Source organism: Coregonus lavaretus (genome assembly GCF_964263955.1).
Source record: "Coregonus lavaretus genome assembly, chromosome: 32".
NCBI lineage: Eukaryota > Metazoa > Chordata > Actinopteri > Salmoniformes > Salmonidae > Coregonus > Coregonus lavaretus.
The window spans coordinates 11,150,502-11,164,083 of record NC_140019.1 but is presented as its reverse complement, the minus strand read 5'-3'; the positions used below and the strand labels follow the sequence as shown (position 1 = coordinate 11,164,083).

The 13,582-nt window shown below is 42.5% G+C and overlaps 1 protein-coding gene across 1 annotated transcript in view; it reads right to left on the bottom strand.

Annotated features, from left to right (window-relative positions):
* Positions 1–13,582, bottom strand: part of LOC311107674 (dedicator of cytokinesis protein 2-like) — a gene marked incomplete at both ends in the record, with an annotated part of 85,660 nt that overhangs the window by 23,534 nt on the left and 48,544 nt on the right. The gene's annotated exons all lie outside the window — the stretch shown is intronic.

The following is a 13,582-nucleotide window of genomic DNA, read 5'->3' as shown; positions in this document are numbered from 1 at the left end:
ATTGATGTCATTGTTAAATCCACTTCAAATCAGTGTAGATGAAGGGGATGAGACAGGTTAAAGAAAGATTTTTAAGTCTCAAGACAACTGAGACATGGATTGTGTATGTGTGTCATTCATGGGATGAATGGGCAAGAGAAAAGATTGAAGTGCCTTTGAACAGGGTATGGTCGAAGGCAGTGTTGTAGTACTCGAGACCACATATTGAGTGTCTCGGTCTTGTCTCAGTGTCAGATACATTTTTACTCGGTCTTGACTTGGTCTCGGACAGCTGAGACCAGCGGAGTAAAAACCTCAATTATCAGCTCCCATTCAGTCAGCGCATAAAACCACTTTGCCAAATCTCCACACTCCTTTCATGACACATTAATACCTTATCACCTTTCGAAACCTGGGCTTCGTACTTTACTTGTAACATTAATGTCCTTTACTTTCGTTGAAAAATATCCTCAAACTTTGTCAGAACTTCCTAAATTCGCTGGTAGGGAAGGGTTGGCGAAAATGTTTGAAGTTGTGCGCTCACTATTAGTAAGGGGAGACTGGGGGAAGTTGTAAGATACACTACATGACCAAAAGTATGTGGACACCTGCTTGTCCAACATCTTATTCCAAAATCATGGGCATTAATATGGAGTTGGTTCCCCCTTTGCTGCGATAACAGCCTCCGCTCTTCTGGGAAGGCTTTCCACTAGATGTTGTAACATTGCTGCGGGGACTTTCTTCCATTCAGCCACAAGAGCATTAGTGAAGTTGGGGACGGATGTTGGGCGATTTGGCCTGGCTCGCAGTCGGCGTTCCAATTAATCTGAAAAGGTGTTAGATGGGGTTGAGGTCAGGGCTCTGTGCAGACCAGTCAAGTTCTTCCACACCAATGTCGACAAACCATTTCTGTATGGACCTTGCTTTGTGCATGGGGACATTGTCATGCTGAAACAGGAAAGGGCCTTCCCCAAACTGTTGCCACAAAGTTGGAAGCACAGAATCGTCTAGAATGTCATTGTATGCTGTAGCATTAAGATTTCCATTCACTGGAACTAAGGGGCCTAGCCCGGACCATGAAAAACTGCCCCAGAACATTATTCCTCCTCCACCAAACTATATAGTTGGCACTATGCATTGGGGCAGGTAGCGTTCTCCTGGCATTTACCAAACCCAGATTCCTCCATCGGACTTCCAGACAGTGAAGCGTGATTCATCACTCCAGAGAACGCGTTTCCACTGTTCCAGAGTTCAATGGCGGCAAGCTTTACACCACTCCAGCCGATGCTTTGCATGGTTGTGTGCGGCTGCTCGGCCATGGAAACCGATTTCATGAAGCTTAGTGTATTTTGTCTTTTTATCTATTATAGATAGACCTGTTTGGGTTAGTGATCATTTGTAGAGTGGCTCTCTATTTGCCCTCAGCATGCATTTTATCACCATTCTGAATGTCTAAAGCAGCCTTTCTTAAAGTATGAATCAAAGACAACAATTAGGAACTCAGTTAGGGTCTCAAATCACTGTTGAGTTAGAATATATGCAATTTATTCAAAGTGACTTACAGTCATGTGTACATACATTATACGTACAGGTGGTCCCGGGAATCGAACCCACTAACCAGGCGTTACAAGCGCCATGCTCCACCAACTGAGCTACAAAAAGGACCACACATTTCCTGTAGAATAGGAGAATACACAAGGTGCAATTTTGACATTTGGTTGTGCATCAGAAGCTTTTCTCTTACACTATATATACAATAGTAGATGTCCACATACTTTTGGTCATGTAGTGTATTATGTCAGTCACTGACAGCCACTCAATTAGCCATGTCAGCGAACAATTTTTAGATTGTTAAGTTATTCTAGCCAGCTATCTAAAAACTTGTAGTCATCATGGACGAATACGGACTGGGCAAGCAGGTCACGTGCCTAGGGGCCCTGACCTCCAGGGGGCCCACATTAATTAATTAGTCACTCTCACTTAGATACATTAATATGGCCTAAGTCATGGCAAAATGTGTAGAATTGCAGGAAATTAGCTTTAAAACCGCAATGTTCTTATCTCTGTCCCATGGCAAAATTAGTAGTTTTGCATGAAACTTGCTTTAAAACTGCAACATGTTCTCTCCCTATGGCAAAGTGTGTGGAATTGCAGGACATTAACTTTAAAATGTATATATTTTTCGCTCCGCTGTTAAGAGGGTGCCCACAAAAATATTTTTCCCGCGAGGTGGTGAGGCCCCCCAACCAAAATTAGCTTACGATCACCAAGAGATCACATATTTTCATGAGCTTGGGTCCCAGGAAAACACTGAATTTCTCATTGTGGTCCCAGGCTGAAAAGGTTTACGAATGCCTGGTCTAAAGAATCCATATGTTCTCCTGAAATATTAACACAGAAATACTGGACATTTTGAACACTTATAATGGTGGCGATTTGACACAATTACAATCATGGTCTTGAATTGGACTCGCATTTTCTGGTCTCGGTCTTGACTCTAACTTGATTTGCTATAGTCTTGGTCTTGAATTGGTCTCACTTTAGCTGATCTCGAACACAACACTGGTAGAAGGTGCCAGGCACACCGGTTTGTGTCAAAAACTGCAACGCTGCTGAGTTTTTCACGCTCAACAGTCCCGTGTGTATCAAGAATGCTCAACCACTCAAAGGACATCCAGCCAACTTGACACAACTGTGGGAAGCATTGGAGTCAACATGGGCCAGCATTAATGTTCCCTCTCATTTTTTTCAGCACTGAGCAAATTTCAGGTCTGCTGAGCGCAAACTTGAACATTGTGAAAATTCTGTGCAACTTCCAGCACACACTGAGGCTGTACCCGCTTTAAGTTACAGTTTTAACAGTGGCCAAGTAGGCTACTGTGGCTATTTTATCATCCCAGAGTGGCCTACCATCAAAAACAATGGAGAAAATGCATCCCATAACATTTTAACATGGAAATAGCTGTTCTATCATTCAGCCTACAGTAGCAGCCAACGTGTGGTGTTCAATGTAGGCCAACATTCCATGAGACTTTTGAAAAGAACATGCATGGCTTGACATTAACCTTTATTCACTCAGACAAGGTGGTGACTGAAAATGTTATTGTGTTGTTTGATGCAAGAAACCACTTATTCCCGTACATTTACATTTACATTTTAGTCATTTAGCAGACGCTCTTATCCAGAGCGACTTACAGTTAGTAACATTATTACAGAGAATCAGACAAATTATGCTACCCTCTGCCTATTGGCTACTTAGCTTATACAAGCCTGCCTCAAAATACAACACTGCCCCTTTAAGACAAAAAAAAAGCTCTTTACCTGACTTGCTTTTCAAAGATGTCTAGAAATGTACACGTTTTGTGCTCTTGTAGGAAGCAATCACTACTGCTTCACACTGACTACAAATTATCTATAAACTGAGCTAATAACTCACTAACTAGCAAAACATATGAACAAAATGTGCACCCGTGGCTACATGCAGCTCTCGCATTGATTTCAAAATAGGCGCATCTACTCAAGACCGTTCATGCTGTAAATACAGTTCAGTTCAAAGTAAATGGCACAGACCCATATATGGCAATGGTCTATTTGCACATATGCCTACTGCAGCTCTGATTGGTTATGCCGCACCGGTCTGTGTAGTATCTGACACTGAGAGAGACTGTTCTGAGTGCAAAAGGGGGGTGAGGGGGGTGCAACTCGATATTAGGAAGGTGTTCTTAATGTTTTGTACACTCAGTGTATAGTCATGGCAGGTCAACATGCATGTGTTTCATAACATGAAAAGAGATGGGTCTATGTGAACTGTGGAGATATAAACATCCAATTGAAAGAGAGTACTCTATTACTCTCATGTCCACAAATCATATTCAAGAATGTACTTTATTGTAAACTTTTCTTTAAATTTACTGTGTTTCTTAATGTAAATATCTTCCTAGAATAATTATGGATTATAGCCCATTGTCCTTCCTGTTAAAGCTCAAACCTACTATGCCAATAGCAAAGACATGGCAATTCAACACAATTTTAGTTGATGATAAGGAGTTTACCTCATATCTCAACACACAGATAGAAATGTTTTGGGAAATAAATGTAGATAATGAAGTATGGCCAACTGTCTGGGAAGCTTTTAAAGCATATATGAGAGGTTGTATCATGTCTTACTCTTCACATTAGAAAAAGAAGACCCATAAATAATTAGAAATACTAGAACAGAAAATCCACAACTTGAAAGAAAACACAGTTTAGATAGAAATACTAACACCTTTCAACAGTTGAACACTTTGAAGCTTGAATATAACATAATAAACACCTGATCTGCATAGATTTCTGCCCTGAAATCCAAGCAACAATAAGTTGAGCAAGGGGAAAGTCCAGGGAAAATGCTTGAAAGAGGAACGTACCATCCATAGCATTCAACCCCCCTGATGATAGCATAACAATGGATCCTTCTTAAATCAACTCAGTCTTTTAAAAAAAATTAGCACAAACTGTATCAATCCAAAAACAAAAGTTCAAAGGAGGATCTACATAATTTCCTTAATAAGGCCATTTTACCAATTATAAGTGAACCAGAGAATATGAATATGGATAGAAATATTACCCCAGGTGAATTGTTAGAGGCCATCAAGAATCTATAAAATAGGAAATCTCCTGGTAATGATGGATTCCCAGAGGAATTTTATAGACACTTTTGTCCCAAATGACTGAAGCCTATGTTACTTATGCTCACAGCAGCTCTAGAGAAAAATTTACTACCCAGTCACTGTTTGGCTACAATCACCCTACTTCAAAAGAAAGATTGTAATGCGGACCTTCCGCCCAGTATCACTCTTGAATGTGGATTAGAAAATCATTGCCAAAATCATTGCCAAGGTATTGGCTTTTCGCATAGAAACAGTAATACAAAAGTTAATTCACTCAGATCAAACTTTTTATTTATTTCCTGGATTTAGCTTTTGTACAAATCCCCCAAAGCATCTGTACGAACAAATGGACAGATCTCAGATTGATTTAAGCTATCAAGAGGGACAAGACAGGGATGCCCTTTTTCTAGTTATCTATTTTCTGTGGCCACAGAGCCCCTTGCATCAATAATTAGAACTCATGGCTAAATCTGGGGCATAGAGGTTGGTGGACATCAACATTTGATAGATATCACTGTATGAAGATTACATTTTAATGTATTTATCTGAACCAGAACATTCTCTGCCGTTTATTTTACTACTGTTGGACATGTATGGTGATGTATAAGGATTCAAAGTGAATTGGGAGAACAAGGAAAATGGGCATTATTTCAGTTAATAGATAAGATTTAAGAGATGGAGATCTCACCCTATTTCTATGTTAGGTATGGTCAACATCATCAAAACGAATATATTACCATGGATTATTTATTTATTCCAGGCCATGCCAGTTTCAATTCTATCCAACTTTTTAAATATAATAAATGGCCTGCTCTCAAACTTCATTTGGAATTTAAAGACCTCGAGTCAAATGTATGGTTTTACACATACACTATAAAGCTGGAGGTCTTGGACTACCTCAAATGAAGATGTATTACTGGGCTGCACAACTGTGTTCACTTAAACAATGGACAGCAGACTATCCTTGTGCATGGAGGAGTTTCGAAGTCATAAATGTAACACCTTATGATCTAAAATACTACTTCGGGTCCAAGGCGTTGAAGAAAAAAAACAGACAATCCAATGATTCTCAATTCCATTTGTATTTGGGAAAATGTACATAAATTCATGAGGCGGAAAGAACCAATATCGCTAAGCACCCCTATTTGGAATAACCCCACCTTACCTCCAGTGTTAAATGACAACACATTTAAGTCCTGGTTCCAAAGCGGCAGAATACATTTGGAACATGTACTGAATGAACTATGATGGACCTCTACTGTCATTTTATCAATTACAAGAAAGATTTGGATTATCCAAGGCCAATTTCTTCAGAAATCTCTTCAACAGATTCTGGATGAACTTAAGGTATCTAGCATAGAAAGAAATACTGAAAGGAGCTGCTACGTCAAATAAGTTCATTGCCAAGTTATATAAAGGGTTGATTGAAATTCTACCTGACGGTTCAGAACCTGAGGAAAAAATGACAAACAGATCTAAAGAAAGAAATTGTAGAGAGCCATTGGTCACTGATATGTGAAAATGTCATTCCTGCTCCTACAACCTAAGACATAAACTACTGCAATTTACGATCATTCATAGGACTTACTACACTCCTGACAGAATGAATGTAATGCACCCAGAAATGTCACATCTCTGTTGAAGTTACAAAAAGCACAATGGAACCCTATTGAATATGCTGTGGTCCTGTGATAAACTGATACCATTTGGGGATAATGTACAGTGGGGAGAACAAGTATTTTTGCAGGTTTTCCTACTTACAAAACATGTAGAGGTCTGTAATTTTTATCATAGGTACACTTCAACTGTGAGAGACTGAATCTAAAACAAAAATCCAGAAAATCACATTGTATGATTTGTAAGTAATTAATTTGCATTTTATTGCATGACATAAGTATTTGATCACCTACCAACCAGTAAGAATTCCGGCTCTCACAGACCTGTTAGTTTTTCTTCTCCACTCATTACCTGTATTAACTGCACCTGTTTGAACTCGTTACCTGTATAAAAGACACCTGTCCACACACTCAAACAGACTCCAACCTCTCCACAATGGCCAAGACCAGAGAGCTGTGTAAGGACATCATGGATAAAATTGTAGACCTGCAAACGGCTGGGATGGGCTACAGGACAATAGGCAAGCAGCTTGGTGAGAAGGCAACAACTGTTGGCGCAATTATTAGAAAATGGAAGAAGTTCAAGATGACGGTCAATCACCCTCGGTCTGGGGCTCCATGCAAGATCTCACCTCGTGGGGCATCAATGATCATGAGGAAGGTGAGGGATCAGCCCAGAACTACACGGCAGGACCTGGTCAATGACCTGAAGAGACCTGGGACCACAGTCTCAAAGAAAACCATTAGTAACACACTACGCCGTTATGGATTAAAATCCTGCAGCGCACGCATGGTCCCCCTGCTCAAGCCAGCGCATGTCCAGGCCCGTCTGAAGTTTGCCAATGACCATCTGGATGATCCAGAGGAGGAATGGGAGAAGGTCATGTGGTCTGATGAGACAAAAATAGAGCTTTTTGGTCTAAACTCTACTCGCCGTGTTTGGAGGAAGAAGAAGGATGAGTACAACCCCAAGAACACCATCCCAACCATGAAGCATGGAGGTGGAAACATCATTCTTTGGGGATGATTTTCTGCAAAGGGGACAGGACGACTGCACCGTATTGAGGGGAGGATGGATGGTGCCATGTATCGCGAGATCTTGGCCAACAACCTCCTTCCCTCAGTAAGAGCATTGAAGATGGGTCGTGGCTGGGTCTTCCAGCATGACAACGACCCGAAACACACAGCCAGGGCATCTCAAGGTCCTGGAGTGGCCTAGCCAGTCTCCAGACCTGAACCCAATAGAAAATCTTTGGAGGGAGCTGAAAGTCTGTATTGCCCAGCGACAGCCCCGAAACCTGAAGGATCTGGAGAAGGTCTGTATGGAGGAGTGGGCCAAAATCCCTGCTGCAGTGTGTGCAAACCTGGTCAAGACCTTCAGGAAACGTATGATCTCTGTAATTGCAAACAAAGGTTTCTGTACCAAATATTAAGTTCTGCTTTTCTGATGTATCAAATACTTATGTCATGCAATAAAATGCAAATGAATTACTTAAAAATCATACAATGTGATTTTCTGGATTTTTGTTTTAGATTCCGTCTCTCACAGTTGAACTGTACCTATGATAAAAATTACAGACCTCTACATGCTTTGTAAGTAGGAAAACCTGCAAAATCGGCAGTGTATCAAATACTTGTTCTCCCCACTGTATGTGCTATCATTTCATTGGGTCTAGGAATTCATATTCATCAATCTCCACGATTATGTCTGTTGGGAAAATGTAAATATGGGTGATCAATATCAGAGAAAGTTTTGTAATATTGGTCTAATTGCTGCAAAAAAAATGTATAGCCATCAATTGGAAAGCCTCATATTTACCCTCTATAACAAACTGGAGGACTGAACTATCTAGCTACATACCATTGGATTTTGTACACCATAAAACTTAAATTAAAACGCTGAGTTTCAAATAGCCACCTGTCCCTTTTCATAGCCGTGCAACAGCACACATTTCAGCAAATAAACACCTGTTTCAAATAAACACCCGGTCTAAATGAATTGTTTACAAGGTTACCATGAATTATTTACAAGCTTTAATGTTTGATTTGTTACATACAATAATTCAGTAAAGACTAAAAAAAAAGTTGTTATCGCCAGTCAGAAACTGCTAGCCATTGGCTGCTAACAGCTGACAACTGCTAGCTAACTGGCAAGCACAAAAACAGTCAACAACTTCGGGAGTACAGACTCCAAGAAATCGTCCGATCACCCTTTAGTGGCAAAAGTAAGAACTGCTGGAAATGCACAGTCAAAGAGGACTTCATTCTATAGCTAGAGGACTACTGATATCTCCAGGAGTGATAAGTATACTTTTTTTCTTTATCTGTTGTCTAGTACTGTCTTTTTGCTAGATAGGGCCATCTACTTTAAGTGCTGCCTGTCTTCCCAGGAGCCTACTTTATATGTAAACCACTGACTGCTATTGCCTTGAAGATGATTGTTGACACATCTACCAGGGCAATTTGTGAATGTTGTTGTTTTTGTAATCAGTAGCTGTGTTGGAGGGGGGATGGTTTCTCCTCTTCTAGGAAATCAGCAATTAGTACCGGTAGGTGTGCTCTTCACCTTTGCGAGGCAATTAGTATTAATACTTCAGTCTCCCCTGTTTTCTCAGCAGCAGCTGTAAGTGGTGGTCTCGTCACAAAACTAAGACCGTTGTCGAAACAAAGACGGTTCTGCAGAGTTGTTCTGCGGAGTTGTTCGAGGAAGAAAAGAGAGGAAGGCTCCACACCACTCTTTCACTTTAGTATCTTACCTAGTTATTTTCAGATGATCTCATTTTGTTATTTTGTAGCTTTGACAACTACAGTTGAAGTTGGAAGTTTACATACACCTTAGCCAAATACATTTAAACTCAGTTTTTCACAATTCCTGACATTTAATCCTAGTAAAAATTACCTGTCTTAGGTCAGTTAGGATCACCACTTTATTTTAAGAATGTGAAGTGTCAGAATAATAGTAGAGAGAATGATTTATTTCACATTTTGTTTCTTTCGTCACATTCCCAGTGGTTCAGAAGTGTACCTACACTCAATTAGTATATGGTAGCATTGCCTTTAAATTGTTTAACTTGGGTCAAATGTTTCGAGTAGCCTTCCACAAGCTTCCCACAATAAGTTGGGTGAATTTTGGCCCATTCCTCCTGACAGAGCTGGTGTAACTGAGTCAGGATTGTAGGCCTCCTTGCTCACACAGGATTGAGGTCAGGGCTTTGTGATGTCCACTCCAATACCTTGTCTTTGTTATCCTTAAGCCATTTTGCCAGAACTTTGGAAGTATGCTTGGGGTCATTGTCCATTTGGAAGACCCATTTGCGACCAAGCTTTAACTTCCTGACTGACGTCTTGAGACGTTGCTTCAATATATCCACATAATTTTCCTTCCTCATGATGCCATCTATTTTGTGAAGTGCACCAGTCCCTCCTGCAGCAAAGCACCCCCACAGCATGATGCTGCCACCCCGTGCTTCACGGTTGGCAAGGTGTTCTTCGGCTTGCAAGCATCCCCCTTTTTCCTCCAAACATAACGATGGTCATTATGGCCAAACAGTTCTATTTTTGTTTCATCAGACCAGAGGACATTTCTCCAAAAAGTACGATCTTTGTCCCCATGTGCAGTTGCAAACCGTAGTCTGGCTTTTTTATGGGCGGTTTTGGAGCAGTGGCTTCTTCCTTGCTGAGCAGCCTTTCAGGTTATGTTGATATAGGACTCGTTTTACTGTGGATATAGATACTTTTGTTTTTCGTTCATCTCTAGGAGACAGAACGCGTCTCCTTCCTGAGCGGTATGACGGCTGCGTGGTCCCATGGTGTTTATACTTGCGTACTATTGTTTTTACAGATGAACACAGTACCTTCAGGCGTTTGGAAATTGCTCCCATGGATGAATCAGACTTGTGGAGGTCTACCATTTCTTTCTGAGGTCTTGGTTGATTTCTTTTGATTTTCCCATGATGTCAAGCAAAGAGGCACTGAGTTTGAACGTAGGCCTTGAAATACATCCACAGGTACACCTCCAATTGACTCAAACGATGTCAATTATCCTATCAGAAGCTTCTAACGCCATGACTTCATTTTCTGGAATTTTCCAAGCTGTTTTGAAGGCACAGTCAACTTAGTGTATGTAAACTTCTGACCCACTGGAATTGTGATACAGTGAATTATAAGTGAAATAACCTGTCTGTAAACAATTGTTGGAAAAATTAGTTGATGTAGATGTCCTAACCGACTTGCCAAAACCATAGTTTGTTAACAAGAAATTTGTGGAGTGGTTGAAAAACGAGTTTTAATGACTCCAACCTAAGTGCATGTAAACTTCCGATTTCAACTGTATGTGTGTGTTTTCCATACCTGTTCTCTCCTCTCCCTGTAGGCTTTATAAATGCGCCCCACCGCTTGGTTGCAACCCTTCTAATTTAGTGTTCCCTGCACGCACAACCGATGTGGAATTCCTGGTCTCCGGCAGCGCTTTGAACTGCCGATCTGCGAACAAGAACGCCGAGTTAATCTGAGTTTATGCTGCCCTTCAGTGCCTTTTTGGCCGAGACATGGATCCCCCCCCCAGAGAACACTGCTAGTCCAGCTGTCCTCTCTTCATCTGACTATGTTTTTTCTTATAGTCCGAGAGCATCTGGTCGTCGCGGTGGTGGCACAGGGCTACTCATTTCTCCTAAGTGGAGATTTCTCTTTTCTCCCTCTCTCACCTGTTCATCTCCAGGTGTCTGATCACTACTTTGTTTCCTTTTCGGTCTCCCTTTCCTCCAACCCTAGCCAGTCAGCCCCTACCGAGATGGTCATGTGCCGTCGCAATCTTTGCTTTCTATCTCCCACTACTCTCTCCTCTATCATCTCTCCCTTCTGCTAAATCCTTCTCCTTCCTGTCTCGGCCCTTCCCTCCTGCTCCGTGGCTGAGTGACTCATTGCGAGCTTACAGAACAGGGCTGCGGGCAGCTGAGCAAAAATGGAGGAAAACTAAACTTCTGGAGGAGCTGTCATCCTTTCACTCCCTTCTCTCTACCTTCTCTCCAATGTATCCACTGCTAAAGCCACTTTCTATCAATCTACATTTCAAGCTTCTGCCTCTAACCCTAGGAAACTCTTTTCCACCTTCTCCTTCCTTAATTTTCCACCCCCTCCCTCTCTGTGGATGACTTTGTCAACCACTTTGAAAAAAAGGTTGACCACATCCGCTCCTCATTCACTCGGCCTATTGAGTCCACTGGTTCCACTCACACTGACCCTATACCTTGACCTCTTTCTCCCCTCTCTCCCCAGATGAAATCCTGTGAATAGTGAGGTCCGGCCACCCGACAACCTGCCCGCTCGACCCCATCCCCTCTGGAGACCTTCTCCCATTCTCCCATTCCAACTCATGCCTGACCACTGGCTGCTTCCGCTCTGACTTCATAATGGCCCGAGTTACCTTCCTCCTCAAGAATCCAACACTCGACTCCTCTGATGTAAAAAATTTGACCAGAATTCTTTCTTTCTTTTCTTTCCAAAACACTTTAGTGTGCTGTCTCTGACCAACTTTCACCAACTGACCCTAACCAGTCAGGCATCAAGATGGGTCATTCAACAGAAACTGCTCTTCTCTGTGTCAAGGGGGCTCTCCACACTGCCAAATCTGACTCCCTCTCTCTGTTCTTATCCTCCTAGATCTATCCACTGCCTTCAACACCGTGAACCATCAGATCCTCCTCTCCACCCTTTCAGGGCTGGGTGTCTCAGGCTCTGCACACTTTTGGATTGCATCCTACCTGGCAGGTCGTGCCTACCAGGTGAGGTGGAGAGGATCTGTGTCTGCATCACATACTCTCACTACTGGTGTCCTCCAGGGCTCGGTTCTAGGCCCTCTCCTCTTCTCTATACACCAAGTCACTCGGCTCCGTCATATCACATGGTCTCTCCTATCATTGCTATGTGGATGAAACTCAACTACTTTTCTCCTTCCCCCTTTCTGACACCCAGGTGGTGACTTGCATCTCTGCGTGCCTGGCAAACATCTCAGCTTGGATGTTAGCCCATCACCTCAAGCTCAAACTCGACAAGACGGAGTTGCTCTTCCTTCCGGGGAAGGCCTGCCCGCTCCAAGACCTCTCCATCACTGTTGACAACTCCACGGTGTCCCCCTCCTAGAGTGCAAATAACCTTGGTGTGACCCTGGACAACACCCTGTCGTTCTCTGCAAACATCAAAGCAGTAACTCACTCCTGCAGGTAAAGTATGACCCTACCTCACACAGGAAGAGGCACAGGTCCTAATCCAGGTGCTTCTCATCTCCCGTCCGGACTACGGCAACTCGCTGTTGGCTGGGCTCCCGCTTGTGCAATCAAACCCCTGCAATTTATCCAGAACGCTGCAGCCCGCCTGGTGTTCAACCTTCCCATGTCACCCCACTCCTCTCCGCACACTCCATTAGCTTCCAGTCGAAGCTCGCACCCACTACAAGACCATGGTACTTGCCTACGGCGCAGCAAGAGGAACTGCCCCTCCCTACCTTTAGGCTATGCTCAAACCCTACTCCCTAAACCGAGCACTCCACTTTGCTACCTCTGATCTCTTGGCCCTTCCACCCCTACGGGAGGGCAGCTCCCGCTCAGCCCAGTCTAAGCTCTTCTCTTTCCTGGCCAATGGTGGAACCAGCTTCCCCCTGAAGCTAGGACAGCAGAGTCCCTGCACATCTTCCGAAAACATCTGAAACCCTACCTCTTCAAAGAGCATCTTAAATAATCCCACAGCATCCCCCTCGCTCCACCTCCTCACCCCGACCCCACACCGCCACAAAAAAATACAAAATAAACGTGATACAGTGTGTAAATGTTAACACATTAGTGCAGGAAGTGAATGCTAGAATTAAACTATTAGGTATTATAGAATTACTAAAACCAGAAGTGTTGATGTTGATCACCTTGGGGAATTTTTCTATAGTGGGCGATTAGTTTTTTGTGTTGTCTGTGGGGTGCTGTGGATAATATTTTATTTTTTATAGGATGTGTAGTTGATTATTGGTATGGGTACTTTAGGCGCAGACAAGTTATTTTAATTGTTCTGTTTTTCCCTAATCTGTCAGGGTATTTTCTACCATCTCATCCAGTATTGATGTGCTCAATCTGTCACTGTGATTGTCTGACGGCAGAATAATTTGGCTAAATTGTGCCATAATGCTTCTCCTGAATTTAATTTAATTATAGGGCAACCAGAACCAGATTAACCCTTATGAAACGTGTGTGTGTGTGTGTGCATGCGTGTGTGTGTGCATGCGTGTATGTGCGTGCACAGTATCTGCCTGCAGGCTCCTTAATCCATGGAACGTATATCAAATAAATCTAGAGGGGG